We start from the raw sequence: 7,219 nt of genomic DNA, 5'->3' as shown, positions 1-7,219 counted from the left end.
GGCCGCCCTGGCCACCGGCCTCGCCCCGTCGCACTCCCTGCGGGCGAGCGCCCGCCCAGGCGCCCGTTGCCCCCTTCCCGGGTGGACTCGGGCGCACACCCACATGCCCGTAATGCTAAGGCCCCCATTGGCCCTATGACAATGGGGCCCCACGCCCCATAACGTTTTATTAAAAAAAAGAATTAGAATTAAAAATAAAAATAATAATTAAAAATAAAAATGGTTTAATAAAATTAGTTATTAATTAATTAATTAATTAAGTTAATTAATCCTGATTAGGTTAACCTAATCACTAATTAAATTAACTAATCTGTAATTAACCTAAACAGAGAATGACAGGTGGGTCCCACTGGACCCACACGTCAGGTTGACCAGGTCAATGGTCAACGTTGACTGCTGACATCACTCTGATGTCATGCTGACGTCATCATTTACTATTCTGGATAATGTTGGGATAAATAATTAATTAAATTCCAGAAATTAATAAAATCTTTAGAAAATCATATCTTTTAATCCGTAACTCGGATTAAAATATTTTCAACATGAAAGTTGCTCAGAACGACGAGACGAATCCGGATACGCAGTTCGTTCGTCCGCCACACACCCCTAACCTATCGAACCCGCAACTTTCCCCCTCCGGCTCCTCTGCCCGAAAACACGAAACCCCGGGGATATTTTTCCGGATGTTTCCCCCCTTAACAGGTACCACCTCATACCACGTTAGGGCCCGCCTAGCATCATTACTTGTCATGTCATGCATCGATATGCATATGTTTACATGGTATTCATTGTTTCTTCCCCCTCTTCTCTCCGGTAGACTACGAGACCGACGCTGCTGCGGCCCAGTTCGACTACGGAGTTGACGACCCCTCTCTCTTGCCAGAGCAACCAGGCAAGCCCCCCCCCTTGATCACCAGATATAGCCTATTCTACTCTATACTGCTTGCATTAGAGTAGTGTAGCATGTTACTGCTTTCCGTTATACCTATCCTGATGCATAGCATGTCCTTGTTACTACTGTTGATACCTTTACCTGCAATCCTATATGCTTAGTATAGGATGCTAGTATTTTCATCTGTGGCCCTACATTCTTGTCCGTCTGTCGTGCTATACTATCGGGCCGTGATCACTCGGGAGGTGATCACGGGTATATACTTTATACTTTATACATGATACATGTGGAGACTAAAGTCGGGTCGGCTGGTGGAGCACCCGCGAGTGGATCTTTGAGGCGGAGCGGCAGGGCAGGTTGAGACCGCCTAGGAGAGAGGTGGGCCTGGCCCTGTTCGGCGTTCGCGGATACTTAACATGCTTAACGAGATCTTGGTATTTGATCTGAGTTGGCTACGAGCCTATACGCACTAACCATCTACGTGGGAGTAGTTATGGGTATCCCGGCGTCGTGGTATCAGCCGAAGCACTTCCTGACGCCAGCGACTGAGCGGCGCGCGCCGGATTGGACTGGAACGCCAGTAGTCTAGGTCTGCTTCCGGCCGCATACGCAACATGCAGGTGTGCTCAGGGCGATGGGCCCAGACCCCTGCGCGCTTAGGTTTAGACCGGCGTGCTGGCCTCTCTGTTGAGCCTAGGTGGGGCTGCGACGTGTTGATCTTCCGCGGCCGGGCATGACCCAGAAAAGTGTGTCTGGCTAAATGAGATCAAGCGTGTTGGGTAAGTTGGTGCACCCCTGCAGGGAAGTTAATCTATTCGAATAGCCGTGATCTTCGGTAACAGGACGACTTGGAGTTGTACCTTGACCTTATGACAACTAGAACCGGATACTTAATAAAACACGCCCTTCCAAGTGCCAGATACAACCGGTGGTCGCTCTCTCTCAGGGATACGAGGAGGGGATCGCCGGGTAGGATTATTGCTATGTGATGTTGCTTGGAGGACTTCAACCTACCCTCTTCTACCTGTTGCAAGACGGAGGTGACCAGAAGCGTAGTCTTCGATAAGACTAGCTATCCCCCTCTTATTCTGGCATTCTGCAGTTCAGTCCACTGATATGGCCCTTTACACATATATCCATGCATATGTAGTGTAGCTCCTTGCTTGCGAGTACTTTGGATGAGTACTCACGGTTGCATTGTTCCCCCCTTTTCCCCCTATCTCTACTCGATTGCTGCAACCAGACGATGGAGCCCAGGAGCCAGACGCCACCGTCGATGACGACTACTACACCGGAGGTGCCTACTACTACGTGCAGCCCGCTGACGACGACCAGGAGTAGTTTAGGAGGATCCCAGGCAGGAGGCCTGCGCCTCTTTCGATCTGTATCCCAGTTTGTGCTAGCCTTCTTAAGGCAAACTTGTTTAACTTATGTCTGTACTCAGATATTGTTGCTTTCGCTGACTCGTCTATGATCGAGCACTTGTATTCGAGCCCTCGAGGCTCCCTGGCTTGTATTATGATGCTTGTATGACTTATTTTATTTTAGAGTTGTGTTGTGATATCTTCCCGTGAGTCCCTGATCTTGATCATACACGTTTGCGTGCATGATTAGTGTACGATTTAATCGGGGGCGTCACAAGTTGGTATCAGAGCCGACTGCCTGTAGGAATCCCCCTTCCAACTCCTTGGCCAAAGTCGAGTCTAGACATTGCAAAACTTTTACTAACATGGATGTGTGTCTTATGGGCACACGTCGCCATTGGGTGGTAGTAGGATCTTTTACTCCTCGACCTTTACTCTGGGACTCTGATCTCTCCTCTATTCGGGTTAAATGAAGTTTACTAAATCTAACAATAGGATCTCATTATCACTTTCACCCGGAGAGCCCCTTGTTACTGATGATCGTCTGCTGCACCAGAAGACCCTGAAGATACTCTCCGCTGTTAACCCGAGAACTTGTGTTCATCGCGTTTGCAATTCCCCTTCCACCGAAAACCCTTATGGATAACTACTTGCAGTTGTTATTCTTACATTCATCCCCAGTTGGTCTTGTTATTACAAGATAACCTGAAAAACTCGTCGTTGTTTCGATAATCCTTTGAGCTTACTGCCTTGCTGTTCTTTGTCACCTGAATACCCCTACGGTTAATTATTGCACTTATCGAGTATCCGCTCATCCCCAGTTGTTCATGAGTTTCACAAAAGTCTTCAAAATACTATTCGATCTTCCGAAAATCCTCTGGAGCCTTTGGCTCTTGAAATTCTTGCTTGCTCGCATTATGGTTAATCCCATAAGTCTCGTAGTCTTATTGACATTCCTTGTCATTATCATTTTGGGTCTATTGACTCAATATGTTTGCGAATACGCGCAATCATCACTGATCCTTATAAATTACCTTTCCGACTGAGCTGCCATTCTTTTAACTGGAATTGGTTCTCGACCAGTCCAATTGTCATTGATTGTATCCCTAATTCTATTCAGCTTATCCATTCTTGATCAGAGCATTTGCTCCTGATCCCTTGATTTGAAAATCATAATTACTTTTCTAATTAAGCGTTGAACTATTCAGCTGTTCTATAAACCGATGCATTTGCAATCTTTCTTCCTCTGATTGGGTATCGATACTCATATCAGCCCCATTGTGGATCGCCATATCCACTTTTGGATTATTACCCGATAGTGTCCTTCACATTTGATCACTTTGTGAGTTCTTCCCCTGATACCTAATGCCTTTGTTAAGTTGTATCCTCCGCTTGGCCAACCATACTCTGCTTTCGGGCTTGTGTTATTTACTCTTGAAACTTGTGGTATATGTTTCTAAGAAGCCACTAAGGGTTGAACATAGGCTTTCTCTAGACCGTGTGAACCCGAAAGTTTTCACGAGTCATACTCTTCTGGTGCTTCGCCAGATAAAATTTCAACACTGCAACTTAATCGAACGCGAGAAGTGGATGAAAGGTTATGCATTGGAGAAGTGGGAGTCGACCTTGAACTTTGTGTTCATGCCCATGGACCCGATGTACATCTTCTCATCGAAGCTTCTTTTAAAATTAATTATTCCCTTGATATAAGTTCATCTTATATCTGGGGTATGGCCTTTTACAATCGTGGTTCCGACCATGTTCTCCTTTAAATACCATTTTCGATGCAAGTGTAAGCACTTGTCTTCTGTGGATCAATACCCCGGTACAACCTCTACTTTGATCTGTCGTCGAGTATTACCCCATGGTATCTCGAGATTATCTTGGAACTGCATAACTTCCTATGAGTTCTTCATCAAGTACTACATACTCACTGATTACAATTTTTCATGGGCTCTGAGTTATTAAACACTCAAAGACACCGATAACTGAACCGAGTCCGCATTACGGTTCAACAACTCTTACTAATATTCTTTACTTACGAGTTTGTACCCGATCATGTCATTCCTAGCCTGATCGGTCATATCATTACCATGCTAAATTTTAACTGTGCTACCTGGTCCTTAATCCCGGAGCACAACTTTTGACAATGAGCTAAGCTTACGTCGATCTTCCTCGTCATATCAGTTCGCCTTGAACAACAATCTTGATTTCAAGTTTGTGTCGTACCTATGGTTCCAATAACCTCTTGCTTCATCATTCTTTTGACTTGATGTGATCGCGGATCGATTACATCTTCGTGGAATCTCTCGACAAATGTGTCATGATCACCATCTACATTCTGATGCTCTTCCAGGATATCAATTGAATTAATGATGAGAAATACCATCCTTGCCCTCGATGATTTGTGTTGTCATCGACCTCTTTATTGCGTTCCCTCCAACAAAAACTTGTTTGTGTTCTGTGTTATACCTCGAGTTCCTTGCTACCTAGCATTTGTTTTTCTTTACCATGGAGTATTACCATCTTTTATGTCAAGAAGGTCGTGAGGATTACTCCACCTCTTAAGAATTCTTGGTATGGTGATACTTCTCACCCTCACCATTCTTTCTTGGTACCCGTGTTGTTTCTAACCGGAATACCGACAATTGAACTATGAGGTGTGAATTCAAAACTTCTAGCAACCCTATTGCTTTGAAGTAATGGTCGAGTTTCATTCTAATTCTTTTGTTCGTCAAGTCACCACTCTAACATTGATCGTGCAACCCAACCCATATTCGGGTGCACCTTTCAACCAATGTTTAATTGAGTATGTTTCCTCGAGCATACATCATTATACCATTTGATCTGACAAATGTTATCTCCTTGTTCACATAATTGTGGAAATCCATCTTGTCGGAAATCTCGATGGATTATCGCCGAGCCCATCAGCCACCTCCTCCTCTCCTTGGTTTAATGATGAACTATTGTTTCAGGAACCCACTCCCATAGTTCATTTCCTGAGAATCCTGAAATGTCATTTCGTCTATTTGTGTTGCACCTTTTATTCTCGGACATCCTGAGTCTGAGGTATCATTACACCAATCGGATCTGAATCTCGGTCAGATATGATGGTTGGGACAACTTTCCATGAGTTATGTTGTTGGCCCTTTGATGACCTGGTAACAAGATGTCATGCCTAGCACCCCCCCCTGGCTGGAGGACCTATCATTATGGTTTATTTGCAAGGATAACCATTCTTCTTGGAGGAAATTGTAAGACCTATGTTATAAACTATTCCTGATGGATCCATTGAGTATCTAAAAACCAGCCTTTGCTTGAAGACCATGTCAATGCTATCTCGAAGCATGTCTGTGATACTCTGATTTTCAACAAGAACATTTGAAGCCCAATGCTAAATGTTTCTTGCTCAATTATCCAAACACCGTTGTATGGGTAATGTCATGAAATTTCTCTCCCCTACCTAAGGAGTTTTCTACATAATATCCTGTCATGGATATCTTGCTCTGCTTGTCCTTGAGAAGGATATACCCCTGATATACATGTTTAAGCACATTTTCCTTCCCGTTGTTTTGTTCAAACTTTCTTGTAAACTACTTAACCGAGCAATGGTAATCCCCTGCTTAGGTAAACACCTCGGTGTACCTTCCTGTCTGGTGTAACCCTGTTTCTACTGTTGATGACTTCCGGTAACCGCCGATGGACGAGAACTTTGCCTATTGGTCCGCCTCGTTCAACGAGCAGGAAGGTGGTTCTCTTCGTCCCTCGCCCTTGGTACCAACGTTGTTGCCGACATAATTGACATGGTACTCTCTGACATGCCTTGCTATCATGACCGTGAAAGATGTCACTGCTCCTATTAAAAAAATAATAAAAAAAACCACATGGTGGGCCCATAACCCACAGTTCCACAGGATCGAAACCTGACTGTCCTGTACACCCCCTATTCCCAAAGTTATTCCTCGCGCGTGGACTCGTATGTAATTCACGGGCCATTGTCCTAGTGATCTATTCTGGTATCAGACGCAATACTTACTCTCGCTACTCTGAACCCCTTTCTCACTCTGGTTCAGGCTTCGAGCAACTATCTATCCGCTTGGAGCCTCTTATGGTACCTTCATACCTTACTCTCGAGGTATTTCATATGTTCAACTTGTGAGATAATCTTATACTAATTCATGGGTTAACCCCAGATTGTTTCCCTCAAAAGCATTATGTCGTAGTGAGCTGCCCTTATCCTTTCGTAAGTACGATGGAGATCCCGAAGAAATGATGACAAGTTTATCATGATGCATCGGAATAAAGAATTGAAGACATCAACGAAAGGGATTAACTTCTTCGAGAAGATCCGTTAGAATATCGTAACCTAGTCTTTCTCCTTACTCCCCTCTTAAATCTCGGGACGAGATTTCTTGTAGTGAGGAGAATTGTGACGCCCGGATAATCAAGCTACAGTAATCCCCTACTAATGATGACACATCACCTCTGTCACTGTAATTAATCTCGGGTTAATTCGAAATCGTTTCAAATTTAAATCCTAAATCAATCAAACGACAAAAGTTTTCAAAATATTAAACTAAAATGTTCGAGCTGTGCCAAAAATGGCATAGGTAATTATAGTGCAGAAAACACATTTTTATAAAATGCCTAAATACATTTAAATGAATTAAACAGAAAATAAATAATAACAGATAATGGAAAAAAGGAACAACAAAAAAAAGGGAAGAGAAACCCCCGGGGCTCCGGCCGAGCAGGCCACCGGCCCAACTGGGCCACGACCTGCCAGGCCGGCCCAGCTCCCCCTTGGCCCAACCGGCCTCCCCATAACCCCCCATCCCCGAAACCCTAACCGCACACTCTCCCCCCCACTCCCCACGTCTCCCTCTTCCCCCGATCCGGATCGGATTGGGAATGGCCTCGTGGCCCTCGCTTGGAGCCGCCTCGCCGGCCGCCGTCCTCGTCC

Source organism: Triticum dicoccoides, chromosome 2B (genome assembly GCF_002162155.2).
Source record: "Triticum dicoccoides isolate Atlit2015 ecotype Zavitan chromosome 2B, WEW_v2.0, whole genome shotgun sequence".
In the NCBI taxonomy this organism is placed as follows: Eukaryota; Viridiplantae; Streptophyta; class Magnoliopsida; order Poales; family Poaceae; genus Triticum; species Triticum dicoccoides.
Note: the sequence above shows the minus strand (reverse complement) of the source record.